Genomic DNA, 18,833 nt, shown 5'->3' on the forward strand with positions numbered 1-18,833 from the left:
TATTCGGATTTGAATGTTGCCACCACCATCCCAAATGCCTCTGATCAGCATAAAGCTAATTATATGCTGCTATTAAAGGAGATTATATTAGACACTGACAGTTGGAAAGGCCTAATGACCAGATGGATAGAAAAATAAGAAATCAAGCCATGTTGTTCTGTAATAAATTTGCCAGAATTTTTATAGGCACTTTTATCATCAGCTTCATTATTTCATCCTGCCATTAAAAAAACACCCCAAACCAACAAACAAACAAAAAACCCCCAAAATCTAAACCTCGAGCACAACTGGAAAAAAAGATAGAAAATGCAATTCAATGTATATTATCAGCACAATCCATCATTAATCGTGCAGGTCAGTACTGCTCAAAAGGTGAAGATTTTTCTGAATATCCAGCAGGAGTTTGCAAACCACAGCCTGTAAGAATGGAACAAAACAAACATGGATTTGTGGCATGTGTGCAAACCCTCAGAGAGAGGGCACTGAGGATGGAGCTGTTCCCAGCAGGGAGAATAATTGATTTCCTCCCAGTCCTGCAGGGCTGGGATGGCCAAAGTGAATGAGAGAAGCCCAAATGGACCCTCTGGAAGTCATTTAGTCCAGCTCTGGACTCAAAGGAAAGACAAATTCAAGGTTACTGCTCAGGGCCTTAATTTTCCTTTCATACAGCATGATCCATAAATTTCACTCAAACAGGGATATTAGAACCTTTCACAGAAGTTAAAAAAGAAAAAAAGACAAACCCAAATTCCCCCTTTCAGACAGTAAAGAGCCATTTAGACAAGTTAAATTTTAACTCTTGGCACTGCCTTTTAAACCAACACCCAACCTACCAGGAAAGTCAACAAACCACTTTGGCAATAACGTGACCCCAGGCACAGGCTGCAAAACACATAGGAAGGAGTGGGTTCTTTCTCATGACTTAAAAAGCTCTAAAGCTGAAAGCCTAGGCTAGCCCACAGCTCAAAAAAGCTTTAGTGTAAGAAAGAAATTAAATAAATTATCAGAGCAAGGAATACACCAGACACCAGCACGTTTCCACAAGGTAACTGGCCAGGTTTCTCCTAGCCAAGCTTGGTTCTCATGTTTTACATTCTTTCTCTGTCTGGTCAATGGCACTTCCTACATTTGTCAATCAGAGATCAAAATCACCCTGAGCTGTGTAGACCCAACTTTTTGATCCTTGTTAAGAATTCTGCAGTCTCACGGTAAATCAACAAAAACCCATCCACACAAAGCCTCTGCCTCAGCTCAGCTCCGTTTTCTTCCCATGATGGAGAAAAGACTCCCCCACCCTCCTGCTCTGATCACCAGCACCACTATCCAGCATCTCCAGCACTTTGTATTGTACTCACAAGAAGCTGGTTTGGAGATTGATTCATAATCGAAGCAGAGTTGAGGCGTTTAATCAATCTGAACAACAGATTATTGCTTTGTGTACCACAAAGAAAGACAGATTATCCTTTTATTATTGATTCCAGCAGCGATGCTCCTGCCAGCCCCACTGCCTTCATTTCTAAACATTTTTGCTCAGCAAGTTTTCAACTTGCACCAGTCTTAAAGACAAAAAAAAAAAACCCATTTGTTGGAGTTTTATACATATTGAGCAGTTTTCTACCATAACCCTGCTTTTCCTGGGTGATGCAGTAGGAGCAGCACACATTAACCTATTTATGGTGCCTTCTCCCCTCACAGCAAACACCCTGAGCATACTCACACCTTCCAAAACCTCTTCCATCTTCCCTTTGTTCAGCTAAAATCACTTCCATCTTTACTCCTAACACAGCTCCAGAGGAGTGGTTGTAATTGACAGCTAAACACACAAGGTGCATCATTTTCCAAAAGGGTGGCTTGGCACTGGACTGCCCTGATAGGACAAAAATAATCAAAATAATTAATTCAAAATGGAAACCAACAGGAGGTGAGCACAGATACACAAAATCACCCACACAAATCACTCCAAACAGTCAAATACCAGCGGATATAAAAGGTTTTAGATTGAAATTACTGTTAAACAAACTTCAGAATGGAACAAAAACTCCCAGCAAGGTGAAAGGAGAAAAAGGAGAACCCCACAGAACAGGACTAAATTGGTGACTTTTCCCTGCTGACAGGGAAATGAATTAGAAGTAGGCAATTCTTCACTGTAAGTTAGTGCAGAACTGCATCACACCACTCTAATGAAATAGTTTCTGGTACTGCAGTGAGATTTTTAAGCAGAGAGTTCAATGGATTAGATGACCTCCTCCTTCAGCCCTGTTTTTTTCTGATTGTGTAAATGCTTTCAAATAAATTATTTACAGGCACTGCACTAGAGATAGGATTTGTTTATTCTCAGATTTACCAGAACCAAAACAATTTTATATGAAACATTTGTGTTGAGAATTTGCTCTTTAACCTTAACTCAAAGGAGAAAACTATTATTCTCTGCTCCAGATCCCTGAATGATGAGCCAAGATGCTAATGCAAAACTGAGACAACAGTGCCAGTGGGATTTTTCATTGTTGTGACTGGAGACCTTTTGTTGTGTTGACATCAGCACACAAACACTCCCGTCTCTAAAACTGCAACAACTCCTTTCCAACTGAGCTCCCACTTCTTTAGAGTAAAAACATCATTCCTCATGATCCTTTTGGGAGTTAAAGAATTATACTGGTTTAACCCTGCCTGTTTGTGCTGTCCATTTGCTTTCAGAGACTTTTTCTCTTTGGGAGAGACCTGGGAGGGTTCATCAGTCCTGAGGTGCAGCTTCAGCCCAAATAACACAGAACCCTCCTGATGGGCCTGACTGTCCCTCTGTAACTGCAGCCCCAAGGTGGAATCCACTGGAAAATACAAGAGACTTCTGGATTAATCCATTGGAAAAACCACAAGACTTCTGGATTAATCCATTAGAAAAAGCACAAGACTCCTGGATTAATCCATTGGAAAAACCACGAGATTTCTGAATTAATCCATTGGAAAAACCATGAGACTTCTGGATTTATCCATTAGAAAACCCATGAGACTTCTGGATTAATCAATTGGAAAAAGCACAAGACTTCTGGATTAATCCATTAGAAAAACCACAAAACTTCTGGATTAATCCATTGGAAAAACCACAAAACTTCTGGATTAATCCATTGGAAAAACCACAAGATTTCTGGATTAAGCAACACAGTATTAAAAGCTGATATTCCATAAATAATAAGGCAGCTACTAAACCCACAGCTAGCATTAATGTAGGGTTCTGCCATTCAGGGCACTGCTGCACACAATTATAAAGTCATTGTGCATCACTCACAGATTACAAACCATGGAATCAACAAGGTTCAAAGAACTTAAAGACCATCTGGTCCAACCATAACCCAGCACCACCACAAACACCCCTGCACTGCATCCAAACCAAAGTACCACACCAAACTAAAATAAATCAGTTTTGAAAGGAGCAGCATCTTCTAACAAGACAGAAGCTGAAGCACATTCTTTGCCAAGGACATCATAGTTAAAGGATTATGTATTAAGTTGGCCAAAAACCCTAAGAATGTTTCAAACCATTTGTAACAGAGAAAAGTATTCCCACCCAGGATATTTTTATATTTATTTCTTAATTCTGCCAGAGCACACCCTGAGGATTTCCTCTCTTCTCTCCATTCTGGTTCAAACCCATCATGCAGCGAGGCTGGGCTCTCCCTGCAGACAGGGTCTCTCTTTTCCTTTAGAAGAGAAAAAGATTCATCTCAAATTGCTGTTTGTGCAATGCCTGGTTAGTTTCCAGATTCCTTTTGTTTCAAATTCACCTCCAATATCTGACCCCTGCCATTCATTGGATATTTCTGCAGCTCTTGCTGCTGAGCAGAGGATGGATTCATGTTGAAATGGGCCAAAGCAGGACAGTTTGTTCTGTGTCTGTGTTCCATCCCAAGAGAAGGACACAGGAGCTCCAGGGTTACAGCTGTTCCAGGGAAACAAATGAATAATAAAGTGCCAGAAACTCTCATTTCTGATTCTTCTGCTGGGAAAGAAAGGCACAACGTGGTGCTGAGAACCTGCAGCTTGGGGAGGGACTGTGCCTTTCCCTTGCTGGGAAAGGTGGGGAAAGCACACACCCCAGAGCAGGGAGCAGGAAAATTCCCTGGGACTACACCAGGCTCTGGGAACTCTGCTGCTGCTTCCAAAATGAAAAAGTTGATTGAAACCAGGCCTGGAGCAAGGACATGTCCTGCCAGGGTGCAGGAGGAGGAGCAGAAGACAGAGAGGAAGATTTGTTGTGCTCCATCTCATATATTGTGAGGATCTTTCCAGCAGGAAAGAGCTGAACAGACACATCTCAAGGCTCTGGCCACATCAGATTCTGGCTGTGTGGGCATTACCAGGATTAAATGGTGACAACAGCACTATCTCTATGCTTCTAACCCAAGGTTACAAATATAGATTGGTTTTATTCAGCGTTATATCTAAATACAGAGAAATTGATAAAGCCTTCACAGTAAAGGACGGTATTTTGAACAGTGTCCCTCTGGATTTATTGCAGTGATTCCCACTCAGCTGTCATTTGTCACTAATCCAAATGAGCAGCCCAATTTATCAATTACTTCTGTAATATCTATTTGTTCCCCATAGTCCAAGGCAGATAGGTTTGACTTGCACATTTTTCACCTCATCCCTCCAAACACTGTAAAAGTTACAGTTTTGATATGCAAAATTCTAGTTTAATCATGTTGCTCAAAGCAACCAAGACAGTGAAATAGAAATTTTTTATGTGTATATTAAGAAACAAGGCCACAAAAGATGTATTTTCTACATGCAATTTTTCTACACAATAAACAAATTCTTTTCCTGTCAGATCTTTATACAAATGATGCTGTTAATTCTGGAAGTTTTCTGAAATATTAGTATGAACCTGTGGGTCAGAAGTAGTTCATATTTTCTGTTAATCTCCTACTGTAAAGCAGTTATCTGGTTCACTATTAAGTGCTGGAAGGGGCCAGGAAGGGAGGAATTCCCATTTATCACTTCATTATTATTATTATTATTCCCATAATAACATTCATTATTATGAATATTTCTCTAAAATGGTGGAACTGGTAAAAGGTGACAGAGGTGGCATCAGCAGCAAACACCAAAGATCCAAACCTGCTGCTCAAAGGTTTCTGTAAGGCCCTACTTTGGTCACAATAAACTTGGATTATCTCATTTAAATCTGTAAGGCCCTGCTTTGGGCACAGTAAATTTGGATTATCTCATTTTAATCTGTAAGGCCCTGCTTTGGGCACAGTAAACTTGGATTATCTCATTTTAATCTGTAAGGCCCAGTTTTGGGCACAGTAAACTTGGATTATCTCATTTTAATCTGTAAGGCCCTGCTTTGGGCACAATAAACTTGGATTATCTCATTTTAACCTGTAAGGCCCAGTTTTGGGCACAGTAAACTTGGATTATCTCAATTTAACCTGCTCTGTTGCAGGGTCCTCTGCCTGGAGATGGTGACAGTATTGAAGTGCTACTTACAACACTGAAGCAAGATTTATTTCATAATTAATGCACAAAGTTTTCAGCTTTGAATGAGGATGACAATGTTCAATATCCAGAAGTTTGGATGACAAACTAATTTTGTGAACAATGGGATTTTCTGCTCCCAGAACTTTGATTGGCCAAGTCCTCTCACGGAGTATCTGTAAGATATTGGCATCCTTTTGGAAATTGGAAGTGGTTATTTTCCCCCAGTGTTGGTCTCAATCTGCTTTTAAACTGATTTGGATTTTTGTTCAATCTTTTCTCTGGGGCTCCAACCTTTAACAATCACCTTTTCACCCACTCTTTTCCTTCAGCAGTCACACTTTTCACCTGTGCTTCTGTTTATTGGCAGCCCCAGGAATGTGTCTGGAGAACATTTTGCAGACAAAAGCACTCATCACTCCAGATCAGCTGGAAGCTGCATGGATTAACTTAGCACAAGAGAGAAATGGAGTCAATAAAGCTCCTGAAAGGCCTGCTAACATGAAACCAAATTCTGTTCCATATTGCCACAGCTTCTGCCTGGCTCAGGGCTGGCCTGGCAGATATTCCTGTCTGCCTGGAAAACAGGAGAACAGATGGATCTGCTGCTCAGTGGCCAAAACCATCTCCAGGAGCTGCTGGTACCCGACTTGCAAGACCAAAAACAGACAAAAGAAGGATTTCTTAAAACAAAGATCTCAAAGCCACACGTCTGTGTGTTGCCATGAGCATTTTCATTGGTGTGAGGAGAGCTCTGGAGCAGACCTGCCCAGGGCAGAGCTCTCTTGTGACCCTCAGCACCATCATGGGCTGCTCTGCACTGACTCTGCTCTCTGCTATTCCTGACAAACATTCACTCTCAGGATGCTCAACACTCATCTCTCACAGCCCCCAGGCAAAAAAAAACAGTTTATGGTGTGCTTTGGCAATTTGTTTCCATTATATATTTGGACAGAGACCTTTGAGCAGCTGTACTGGAGGATGTGGGAAGGGGAAAAAATGCAGTTTAAATAAAAAGGTGTTTCCACAACCCTCCCAAATGCCTGAATCGCTCAGGTTTTTTTCCGTACCAGGGAATATTTTTTACAAGCTTAATTGGAGAGCTGGAATGATGGAAGAACATGAACTAATAGTGAAAAAAATGCCCACATCTCATCTATGGGTTCAAGTCATTGAACTCTAAGGTGAATTTCCAACTCATCCCAAAACATTAAGAGTGCCTCATTTCCTTACATTCTGCCAGGGAAACAGGTTCACAGTTTAAACTATGAGAGCTGCTTAATAAATTAATTAAAAATATCTATTAAATTCAGGAGATACAAAAAAAATACCCCAGGTCTTTATTAAATCAGGAGAAATTCAAGAGGAATGTTATTGCAAGCAAGAACATTTGCTTACTTACCTGGAAGTTTTCTGTTATCTTGACCCCTTTTCCCCCTCCAAATCAAACCAGGCTTCAGAAGAGTCTCTTGAAGGAACTACTGGGAAAAAAAATAGAAATCATCATTCTTTATGTGGTCAATAAAGTCACTGCAGAGAGCAGACACACGAACAAAAGTGAAATTCCCACAGAATGTCCCTTTCAACTGAAAGCAAGCTCAGAAAAACAACACTGTGTGGGCAGGAAAATTGGCTTTTTGAGGTCCTTACAGAAGGAGAAGTACAAAAAAAAATAAAAATAATTTGTGCTTGAACATTTTCACCATTTCTCCTGCACCTCCAAGGGGTGTTGGCCTCAGGACTCACATGCCAGGGATAGAAAAAGCAGCACAACACTGAGGAGCAGATTTTAACCAATAAAACCTGCAGGAACATCAGCAAAAAACAGAGGCCAAATTGCAGCCCAATTATTATCGGGCTAATTATTATTAAAATGTTTTATTTTGAGGTCCCATTCCATCTCTCAACCCTTCTAAAACCCTTCAAAGGCTGCACCTTGGGCAGTGCAAGAGCCTGGCCAGGGCTCACGAGTTTCACACTTTTGTGAGTTTTGTTCCATTTCCACCTTGGGGTGAATTGTGCAATTCCAGCCTCAGCTGATGCAGTCCCATCCTCCCAGATCTCTCTCCTCAATCTGGGGCTGGTTGTGCTTTTTGTCCTTGGTTCTGGGCTGGGAAAGGATTGTTGTGAGTGCCTGAGCTGGGAGAGAACTGGCTGACACTTTATCTGCAGCTCAGAGTTAGGAACCAATGCAGTACAGAACCCCAAGGGCTGGACCTGAAAATGGTCACAAAATGCACGACTGGTCACGAGGTCTCACATTTTTATGAGTTTAGGCTCATTTGCATATGTTAATTGCCAATCACTGACAAATTGCAACGTTAATTGTCCAATTACAGCTTCAGGTTGTGGAGTCCCATCCTTGTTTTTTCTCTTCAGTCCACATTGTTTCTGCTTTTGGGCCTGAAGCTTGTAAGGGTTCTCCTTACAGCCTAGAAAAGGAATTTTTCTTGTGCCCACTCTGTGAAGGGAGCTCACTGACACTTCATATGGAGCTCAAAACTCCACAAATAGGAGTAACACGAAAGATAAAACTCCAGGTATGACCCAGAGCTCCCCAGGTGAGCTCTGCTGCAGCAGAGATGGGGTGAGAGCTGCAGCCAGGCTCTGCACTGAGCCAGGACCACGGGGCAGAGAGAGCCAGCATCCCTGAAATAATGGCACAGCCAGAGAGCCACAGCATCAATTCCCTCTCAACTCCCAGAAAAACAGGTTTTTTTGTCATGTTTTACAGAAGCCTCACTTGACAAACCTGCTGTGCACACCTGCACTTTTATGGCAGCTTTATTCCATCTGCTGAACACCTGCACCTTCAGGACTATTTGTGCCTGAAAACCCCATAGCAGCAGGGCCAAGGAGACCTTTGAAAAAATTAAAATATTGCTAAACTAATCCAAATTTATGTGAACACTCACTAAGTAGAATTGAATTGATTCCAAAACATACTATTAATAGTTCACAAATCAAGTATTTGCAAGCTTTCAACATCTGAATTTTAGTTTAGGAAGTGCCGTGTCCAAAATGAAAAATCCAGCACAATGTCCATACTCAAAGGTGTCCATGTGAAAAACAAAAACAAGAAGTCTCAGAATTCTGTTTATCATTCTGCTCTTTTGAATATATCTACTTTACACAATTTACAATTGTTTTATACAACTTGTATATATTAGGAGCAATATAAGCTTTAGAATCCAGGTATACACCAGCTTTTAAAAGTGTGAAAGCAGCACATTTTCCCATGAATATGTATTTTATTTATATAAACAAGTGTTTCATGATACCCAACAACATCTGGTGTAAAACATGCTGCATTTTGATGGAGGAAAGTGTGTGTTTACTCTATTGAACCCCCTAAAACCATGCTGCAAAATCAGCTTGTCCACAGATGCTGATGAGGAAAGGGGCTTTGTTTGGAGCCAACAGAAAGCTGCAGCTTTGACCTCCAAACTCCCAGGCACTGCAGATCTCTAAAGTTAATTTCTCATTCTACCAGTGCCTGATGCACATGTTCCCAATAGAAAATAAAACAAGGCTTTTTAAGGATACTACTGGAGTAGTCATGCACAGCTCTTGGGTCAGAGGTAACTGCAATCTGAATTATACTGAGTTAAGCTGCTAAAGGAGACATCAGTAACAGATGGTGAATTCTAAAGGTGAGGATTTAAATTCCTAAATCATTCATCACCAACAAGCTGTAAAAAAAAAGTGAACTACAGAATGTTTTAGTAAAATCTTACCAGCAGCTCAGCAAAGTTTGCATGAATGCTCCTCAGTGATGCACACACACATTCACATCAGGTGGGCAGGGACTGTAAAATCAATTCCTGCTTGTTGCACAGATATTTGATGAGTCTCCCAATACCCCAAACATGGATCAGATCGCATTGCTTGATGTTGTAAAGATATTTCCTCTCTCCTGGATGTCAGGTGGCATTATTGATTGCATTTACCCATTCTTACAGAAGTGCTTCCATCCACCCGTGCCACTGGAGCTCCAGTCTGCACTTATGGATCTCTAAAAGATACAAATCAATCCTTCTGTCATGGCAATGGGCAAGTGACTGAAAAGTAAATAAAGCTGATTGTTTGCTCTAACAAGATTTAATGGCACACACTTAACTTCCACGTGGGATTACGAGGAGCTTGAGAGAATAACAGTTTTCCTTTTTTGATTCTCATATTTAATCACTTCAGGTAATGAAACAGAGCCATTTGGTCACCTGTGCTAAAGTCACCAGAGGTGTAAGAGCTGCTGATGCTCTGCTGGGCCCCAAGGCAGGTGTGTCCCACATGCCAAGCCCTGCAGGGCACACAGTGAGCTCAGCCAGGGCAGTTCCAATTCCAGGACAATTCCAGGACAATTCCCCTCCCTCCTCTCCCACCTCGCTGCCCTCCTGCACCCCAGCCTGGCTCAGTGACTCCCCAAGCAGATGGCTGCTGCTGGTAGCTGGAAAAATTACAGCCAGCAGCGAGCAGGAAGCTTGGCATCACTGCCACGGTGAAAAACTGCATCTCAGGAAACAGCATTTATAACTTTACACCAAAAACTGCATCTCAGGAAACAGCATTTATAACGTTACACCAAAAACTGCATCTTCAGGAAACAGCATTTATAACTTTACACCAAAAACTGCATCTTCAGGAAACAACATTATTTATAACTTTACACCAAAAACTGCATCTCAGGAAACAACATTATATATAACTTTACACCAAAAACTGCATCTTCAGGAAACAACATTATATATAACTTTACAGCATCTTCAGGAAATAACATTATATATAACTTTACACCAAAAACTGCATTTTCACAAAACAACATTTATAACTTTACACCAAAAAACTGCATCTTCAGGAAACAACATTATTTATAACTTTACACCAAAAACTGCATCTTCAGGAAACAGCATTTATAACTTTACACCAAAAACTGCATCTTCAGGAAACAACATTATATATAACTTTACAGCATCTTCAGGAAATAACATTATTTATAACTTTACACCAAAAACTGCATCTTCAGGAAACAACATTTATAACTTTACACCAAAAACTGCATTTTCACAAAACAACATTTATAACTTTACACCAAAAAACTGCATCTTCAGGAAACAACATTATATATAACTTTACACCAAAAACTGCATCTTCAGGAAACAACATTATATATAACTTTACAGCATCTTCAGGAAATAACATTATATATAACTTTACACCAAAAACTGCATCTTCAGGAAACAGCATTTATAACTTTACACCAAAAACTGCATCTTCAGGAAGCAGCATCATTTATAACTTTACACCAAAAACTGCATCTTCAGGAAATAACATTATATATAAACTTTACACCAAAAACTGCATCTTCAGGAAATAACATTATATATAACTTTACACCGTGTCTAAAAAAAAAGAAAAAACACCCTAAATTTTTGGGGCTTGCTTTACAAAGCCAGCTAACAGTTTCTTTTCTTATGCCTGAAGCTTTGCAATCACTCTGTTTCTCAACTCTATTTTTTCATTAGTTTTATGCTTCCAAATATAATCTATTATTTGGCAGCAAAGGCAGCAAAACATTTGTTGCCTCTCAGTACAGCTGCAACCAATTGGATTTTAAAAAATGGTATTGGCTATCCAGCAGTCCCTCTGTCATGTTGATTTTTCCATGGAAACAGGGTTATATTTTTTTCCTCTGGGGGGGTGGGTGGTGCTGGAAGAGGATGCAGAAATGCATTTCCAGTGTTCTCTGCTTTCGCAGTTCTCATCCCTCCACACACCCAGCCACAGGGACTGCACCAGACTCCCCAGCTGCACACCCTGGGGGAGTTTAAAACTTCTTTAAAGCATATTTGTATAAAACAATATTTGGTCTTTTCATTCTTGGGCGTGCCAGTGTAGAAAAAGTCCAAACTACATCATTGTACCCAAAGAGGACACTTGAGACATCTCAGAGCTACCCAGCCACCTGGTGCCTGCAGCCTTAAAACTGAACACACTGGATACCTGCAATGCCAAGTGCGTGTTTTAGTTCAAATTAAGATCTTGCTGTCAGGTATAATAAGTAAAAATGTAAATAAAGTGAGTAAAAATGACAATAAACTAGAAATCCAGAAGTGCAGGTAGCAGATGAGGGGACAAACCCTCACCTGAGCCCAGCTGAGGCATTTGCAGGGCTGGGGGCAGGGGAGGTGGGAATTCCTCCCTTGCAGAATTGCAGTTTACCTCTGCAAAACACGAGGAAAACAACAAAACTGTGGAGAGGAACAAGCACATTGATTGAGCCAAGAGTTTCAGAGCTGTAGGACTAATTTATCAAATACAAAAGCTGACTTCTGTTTTAAGGCTACATTAGGAAGGGGAACAAGAAAACCCCCACAAAACCACAGGAGCTGCAATCACTGCTGATCCCACCAGTGTGGAACACAGCAGGAATGCTCTTGTTGGGTCTTGGGCCTCTCAGGGAAGTATTGGCTCTATAAACTCACCAGGTTTCTCAGAATTTTGTGAGGTTTCCTAGACATAAAGCCAATATATTCAAATGAGCTCCATGATTTATGTAGGGATGTGGGAGAGACACTGTGATGCTAAATGAAATTGTATTCTGCTGCTCCAGAATCCAGCTCAGTAACTGTCATTGATCCTTCTGTTTGACCTCATCAATATTTAAGCTACTCAATTTTGACAAACATTTCATAATGTAGTTTCTGGTAATTGTTCTCCTTATCTATAATAAATTTTCCTATATATTAAGTTTAATGAGCTATCCAAAGTACTCCCACCAGCTCAAAAACACTAACACAAGCAGGATTTGACAATATAATTATTTATCAGTCCATGGGATAAAGAATTAAAAATGCATATGGATGAAATGTGTGTTATCATTTTGAGGATTTATAGACAAAAGGAAGTTAAAATAAATAATTAGAACAATACAAAAGAACAGACACAGATCAGAGAAAATACTCTCAGGGCATCAATGAGTAATTTATCAAAATAGCTCATAATAAATGAAACTCTCCCATAAGGGTGCCAGAGCAGTCTCCCTCCTAAATTCATAACCAGTACAAGTCTGCAAGGCATTTATGAGGAGACAAATCCCCCTGGGCCTTCCCCCTCATCTGTGTCCCACAAAGTCAAAACAAGTTTTTGCTGCTGTCATCTCTGGTAGCACTGCAAGTCCACAGACACTTTCTTGTGAGAGTAGACAAATTTCTTAAATTTCAAGCACCTGGGGCAGGACAAGCAGGATGAAGGCATCAGTCTGGCATTAATGCAGCTAAAATTCATCTTAGCTTGACAAGATGTATCAGTCATTCCCCAGAGACTTCTCAATCAAGGCAACTGAAGGAGTATTTAAAAAAAAAATCATCCAAACCAACGTAGCACTCCAGATATGATTATTTTAGTGGCTGCCCCTGTGAAAAGAAGCCTATAACAACATCTTTAAAGTCACTTTGAGGAGCAGGAGCTGATGTCAGATTTGATCTTTGCTGGAGCAAGGGTGACTCCCAGCAGGTGCCTCCTGACCAAGCCTTGGCACAGCTCTGCTGGTTCCATATGGATCCCATGAATGGCTTAAAGCTTCAGAGTGTGGAAACCCACAAGGTAGAATTCATCATCCTCATCATCATCCTACGTTGGAATAGAATGTCAAGGCCTGAAGGGCTTTCTTTGCCTTGCACTTCCCAGCAGTGTGACAGAACAGGACAGGTTTCACTAAAATGAAGTTATTCTGCTGTTTGACAACCTCACACAGTTAAGAATACAACAATTACAACCCTGGTCCCTCCTCTTCAATTGCCATTTTTTGGTAGCTTTGTGTCATGAAATATTTCTCGAAAATCATTGTCTAACTTGCACTATTCAAATCACTCTGCTTTTTGACCTTGTTTCCCTCTCCACAGTAGAAACACTTTAATTCTGATAATCACGCTGTGTTTAGATTCTGAAGTGACAGAACTCAAACAGCAATCAGATCCTCACAGAGTTTCTGAAAATACTTCTTATTTCCCAATGGTTTGTCCTGCTTTGCTTGCAGTGCCCATCCTTCACCCCTCCCCTCACACACAACTCCTGTGCCCATCTCCCAGGACAGCACTGGGTGCCCAGCAAGGTGACAGTGCCCAGGAACTCCCCAGCTTGTCAAGGTCATTAATAAATGTCACTGAACAGTAGCCAGCACTTCTTTGTTATTCCAGGCCCTCCAAAATAAACCAAACCCACCCCACATGCAATTTCTACAGAAAACCAACACCTCCAATATCCTCATTTTTTGATTAGTCCAGTACAGAAATCCCTTGTGGCTCTCATTGCTGATACTTGGTTTGCAATCTCAGCTCTGCATTTATGGAGTAACAAGTTCCTGTTGTTCACTTACACTTTATTTTACATCCTCAGGGTTGATTTAATAGAAGCAAATCCAAAGCAGATCTGCCTACTGTGCAAATTTGCCTGACATAACAGAATCACAGAATGGCCTGGCTTGGAAAGGACCTTAAAGATCATCTTGTTACCTACAAAAATCAACATAAAACAAGCTAATAAAGCTCATGTTTACACAGCCACCAGTCCTGTACTCTTTATTATTACAGGCTGCCTTGCCTTCAAGTTTTCTCCTACACAAATACTTGAACAGGGATTAGAAAATGAAATTCAGCCACATCAGACAAAATAACATCCTGACTCTGATCTTCCTGCAAAGCTCTGGATGTTCTGGAGAGCTCCACACTGCCCAGCAGGATAAGTAATTCTCAGAACATTTATACCAAATAACAGCTGCTTGAAAATAAATAAACAAGGGTTTATTTACCTGGGTTCCAAGTAAAATCTCCTCTACTGGTATCTTATTGTTGGCACATCTATGGGGCAATTCTGAAGAAATGTTATTTTAGAAACATAGTTTAGCTATAGAAAGATCCATTTAAATTACAATTAAAATTCTCTTAGAGCAGTTCAAGGACCACAGTAACCACCATTAATTCTTACATTTTTCTAGACTGTTGCATGAAAGTTCACCTAAGTGTTATTGAACTTGAGTTAAAATAGCAGTAATAATAAACCTTATTTCACCAGGGGAAAAAAATCATTTTTGATAAAGCAGCAACTTAGAGAAATTTAAGCTTCTCGTTGCTGCAAGCGATCACATGAATATATTCAAGCACATGATCTGTCTTCGTTGTGTAATAAGCTCCACAGAGATTGTTATTAGTCACAGATAATAATTCCCACTGTTACAGAAAATCTGTGCTCAAAATAGTACCTCCCAAGGAAAAAAATTCATTGCAAAGGCAATAAAGCTTGGTATGACAATCCTCAAGTTGGGGAATTGGGAAGGAAAACTGAGAGCTTGCACAAAATCATCTGTCATTTCAGGAAAAGCAGCAAAGCAATCAGACCCTCTAAATTATGCTGCAGATAACATGCTACAGGAGGGGGAAAATACCTCTTGTGAACTACAAAAAAATGAGTATATTTACCTTTTTAAGTTAATTCAATTATAAAACTATGGGTTTAAGCTCACTCTGAGTATTAATGAGCCCCAGCTTTTGGCTCTAGGAAGTGAGAATTTGATTTTACAGTTTAAATGAAGGAAAATTTTAATGGGTTACATTGGATAGATTCAAAAGGAAAATCAACACGTTAGACAGCAGATTCATCCCTTCCTAGCAACAAGAAAACGTCAAGTGTGTCATCCTGGCTCCACCATGCTCTTTAATGTGTGAAGTCTCATTAACAGAACAACAACAAGCTTCCAGGAAGGAAGAGCACATTTAGTATTTGCTACAGAGGGCTAAAAAGAACACAAACAAGAACATTCCACTGCTGATAATTTTAACTTGCTTAACCGAAGCGAACAGACACAGAAATGTTTGATGGGGCTGTCATCAGCGGACAGATGTTACTCTATTAGAGAATACAGAGTGGCATCTCAACTCTCCATTTCCAAGGCAGGTCCAGACCTAATTCCTCAGATTTCCCACACTGAGCAGATCTAGAAAAGCAAATACAAGCATAAAAAAAGGAGGAATTTCCTTATTAGTATGTTTTGTTCTTTAAAATTGAAGGAAATTATTTAGGTATACAATAAGGACATAAACCAAAGGAGAATCTGTTCTCAGCAGAAAGAGCTGAATCTCTGCTATTAAAAGAGAATTAAGCTGCATCTATGAGCAGCTCACTTGCAGAGATCTCCACAGGATCCAGCAAGGAACGTTCTTCTGGCAGGAAAGCAGCAGCCTCACACCCAGCTGCAGATGCAGAACATCTGGTGAGCCCTGGGGGATTCCTGCACTGACCCTGTGCCCAGGACAGCGCTGCAGGGCTCCAGCAAACCCTGCTGGCCTGGCCAAGGTCACTGCAGGGGGACACTGGGACCAGAACACTGGGACCAGAGCACCTGGAGCAAGCCAGGCTTCACCTGAACCATGGGAACGGCAGGGGATGCATTAAAACCCAGCAGGCTGACGCGGAGAGAGCTCCCACACTGCTGTCAGACAAACTCCTGCACCTGCAACATCTGCACTGCTCATTCCTGACTCTGGACATGGAAAAGGTGCCAAACACACCGAGGATCCACAGGTATTTGCTGTTTTAGTGAAATTATTTCACTGTGAGAACTGTGAATGTCCTGAGTGCTCCCACCAGCAGACACATTTAAATCATTTCAGTATTTTAATCTGGATTAAATCACCCTTTTGGGTTAAATTAAGACAGAGGGTGTGCTCAGCAAACCCATCTGATGGAGCCTCACTGGGATAAGGTTTTTGAACCTACAGGACCCAGAACCAGCTTTAAGTGACTGGTGCCTTCCCACCCCAAATGAAGAGGCATCAACTGCAGTGTCTTACTGCACAGTCAAAGTTGGATTATCACCTGGAATATGAAACATCACCAGAATTAAATTTATTTGTTGAGAACCTTGGCACAATTTCTGAAAGAAACAAAACACAATAAAGAAACAAACAAACCAAACCAACCAAAACACAACAAAAGGAAAAAGCAAGGCTGTTTAAGCAGTCACAGTGCTCAGGATTTCAGGATTCAGGCATCTGGCTGGACCCCATCAGTGCATCCACAATGGATGTTAACAGAGTTAAAGGTAATGAAAATGCTTGTGAGATTCATCTGCTTCTTCCACTAATCTGGTGTGGCTAAGAAAAGCATTTCTTGTTCCACACTTGGTGCATAAAGAAGCCCTTGGGTGAAGGGTGATGCCAAGATGGGATTTGCACCTCTGGGCTAATGCACATTTCCTTCACAGCTGCACCTCTGAACATTTAACTGGCTCCAACATGGAAACTTTGCTCTTGGAATTACAAACACCTTCTCCCAGTGTTCTCAGGAAAGGATTGCAGTATTTTCTTCACTTGAATTAGGTTAAATAGACCAAGTAAGTTTCTTCTCTGTTGCAACTAACACAATTCAACATTGAAATTTTAACCCTATTTAAAATTAATCCCCTTTCTCAATCTGAGGCTGAGGAAATAGCTGTAAGCCCCAAATAGTTTGCTTGGTCAAACTGAAGTAGAAATCCAGATAATTTATATTTATCAACTGGGCCTGCCACCAAAATACACTAATAATTAAGCAGCTCTTATATTGCCATAAGAATAAATGCACAGTCTTAACATACCTTCAATTTGGAAGCATTTTTATCAGTTCAGGTGAACTTCAGTTACAGAGATCTTGATTTTTCTCTGGACCTTTACTTTTTTAGTGTTCCTTCCTTAGCAAAACACAACTCCTTGACACTTGATAAAAAAAAAAAAGTTAGCCAGGTTTTATCAGTAATGCAGAATTATTCATTCCTTTGGATTTGTTATGAGTTTCATCAAATGAACTTTTCTGAGATTCATCATGAGGATTTTTATTATGTTTACAGTTACTGAAATAGTTCAGTTTATTACTAGTGCTTGCTGGTGAAAGGCTGATATTTCAGTTTAACAGGTCTATCAGTTCTCAAGTTTGTAACACAAATATCAGAATATAATTTTAAGATTCATATTTTTGTACTTATTGGCTTTGCGTAGGATTTTACAGCTTAAAAACAGTGTAGTGTTTGAATCATGGATTGCATATTCAGAATGCACTTATAAAACATGAACATAAAATAAAATAAATGGGACTATAACACTTTTTTTTATTAGGAATCAGATACCTCTTTTACTCCAACCTCATTAATTATCTTGGGTAATATTACTTGAATCATTGGCAAAAAGATTTTCCAGTTGGCTCTGGTCACAGGGGAACATTTCACTGTCAGTCCTGGTGAAGATACTTTTAAAGAAGGATTTAATCCCATTCACTTGGCATCAAAATTAGCAGGAAACTGGAGTATAGCTGGAATTGGGAGTGCAGTAACATCATTTATACAGTTTGAACTCCTGAGTCCCCTTTTTCCCCTTATTCCTGCCTGAATCTGATTTTCTCTCTCCTGTGGCTCTTGTGGCCTCAGCCTGTTCTTGCTGAGCTGCCTGTGGGAAATCAGAGATGAGTGCCAAGTGTCCCTGCACTGCAGCTCTGGGCAGGGAATCCTGGAATGGTTTGGGCTGGAAAGGACCTTCACAATCATCCTCTTCTCCCCCAGCCATGGCAGGGACACCTCCCCCTGTCCCAGCTCTGTCCAGCCTGGCCCTGGCCACTGCCAGGGATCCAGGGCAGCCACAGCTGCTCTGGGCACCTGTCCCAAAGCCCCCCAACCCCTTTAGGAAAGGATTTGTGTAATGATTTGTGCTGAACCTCTGATCTAAACCCATCCTCCTTCAGCTCCAGGCCATTCCCCCTCTGCTGTCACTGCAGCTCCTGGCCAAGGCTCCTCTCCATCCCTCTCAGAGCCCCTTCAGGCTCTGCAAGGGGCTCTGAGGTCTCCCCAGAGCTTTTTCCTCTCCAGGCTGAGCATCCCCAGCTCTCCCATTTGCCTGACACAGCCGAAGCAGTTCCTTGTGAATATTTTCTTCTCAACATATCCACAGGTATTCCCTTATTTTTGATTGACAAAGGTACACCTGTGGCACTCTCACACGGAATTATCAGATCACCAACTGTCCTAAACCCCACTGGGCAGGATTAGACAGAACTAGAAGAAGATTCTACTTCAAAAACATTTCATCCTCCAAGTGCCACCCACCTCTGGTGCCTGGGAGCTCTGCTGCTCCCCCAGGGCAGCCCTCCAGCAGCTCGTGTCATTCACATCTTCACTTAAAAGCCCCATTACTGTTGGAGGAAGCAAATTCTTGGAGCTTCATTTTCTAGAAGAAAACTTTTACAGGGTAAGGAGGAAAAAAATGAAAGAGGCTTGTCACCCGAGTGAGTATTAATGACCATTTATGTAGAATTTTGATTTCCCTTGATTTCTCAAG

The 18,833-nt window shown here is 40.9% G+C and overlaps 1 long non-coding RNA gene across 5 annotated transcripts in view; it reads right to left on the reverse strand.

Annotated features, from left to right (window-relative positions):
• The window catches only part of LOC131583640 (uncharacterized), a 71,167-nt gene that overhangs the window by 17,944 nt on the left and 34,390 nt on the right, over positions 1-18,833 (reverse strand). For 2 of the 5 annotated variants that reach the window (XR_009278552.1, XR_009278548.1), the window contains exons 1-6: positions 18,602-18,655; positions 17,108-17,225; positions 15,337-15,466; positions 14,285-14,346; positions 9,216-9,493; positions 6,881-6,959 (exon numbers count right to left, since the gene is read on the reverse strand). This is a non-coding gene — a long non-coding RNA (uncharacterized LOC131583640). Of the gene's footprint in view, positions 1-6,880; positions 6,960-9,215; positions 9,494-14,284; positions 14,347-15,336; positions 15,467-17,107; positions 17,226-18,601; positions 18,725-18,833 lie in introns of those variants that run through there. The other 3 variants (XR_009278550.1, XR_009278551.1, XR_009278549.1) reach the window with 2 other exon arrangements.

Source organism: Poecile atricapillus, chromosome 12 (genome assembly GCF_030490865.1).
Source record: "Poecile atricapillus isolate bPoeAtr1 chromosome 12, bPoeAtr1.hap1, whole genome shotgun sequence".
NCBI lineage: Eukaryota > Metazoa > Chordata > Aves > Passeriformes > Paridae > Poecile > Poecile atricapillus.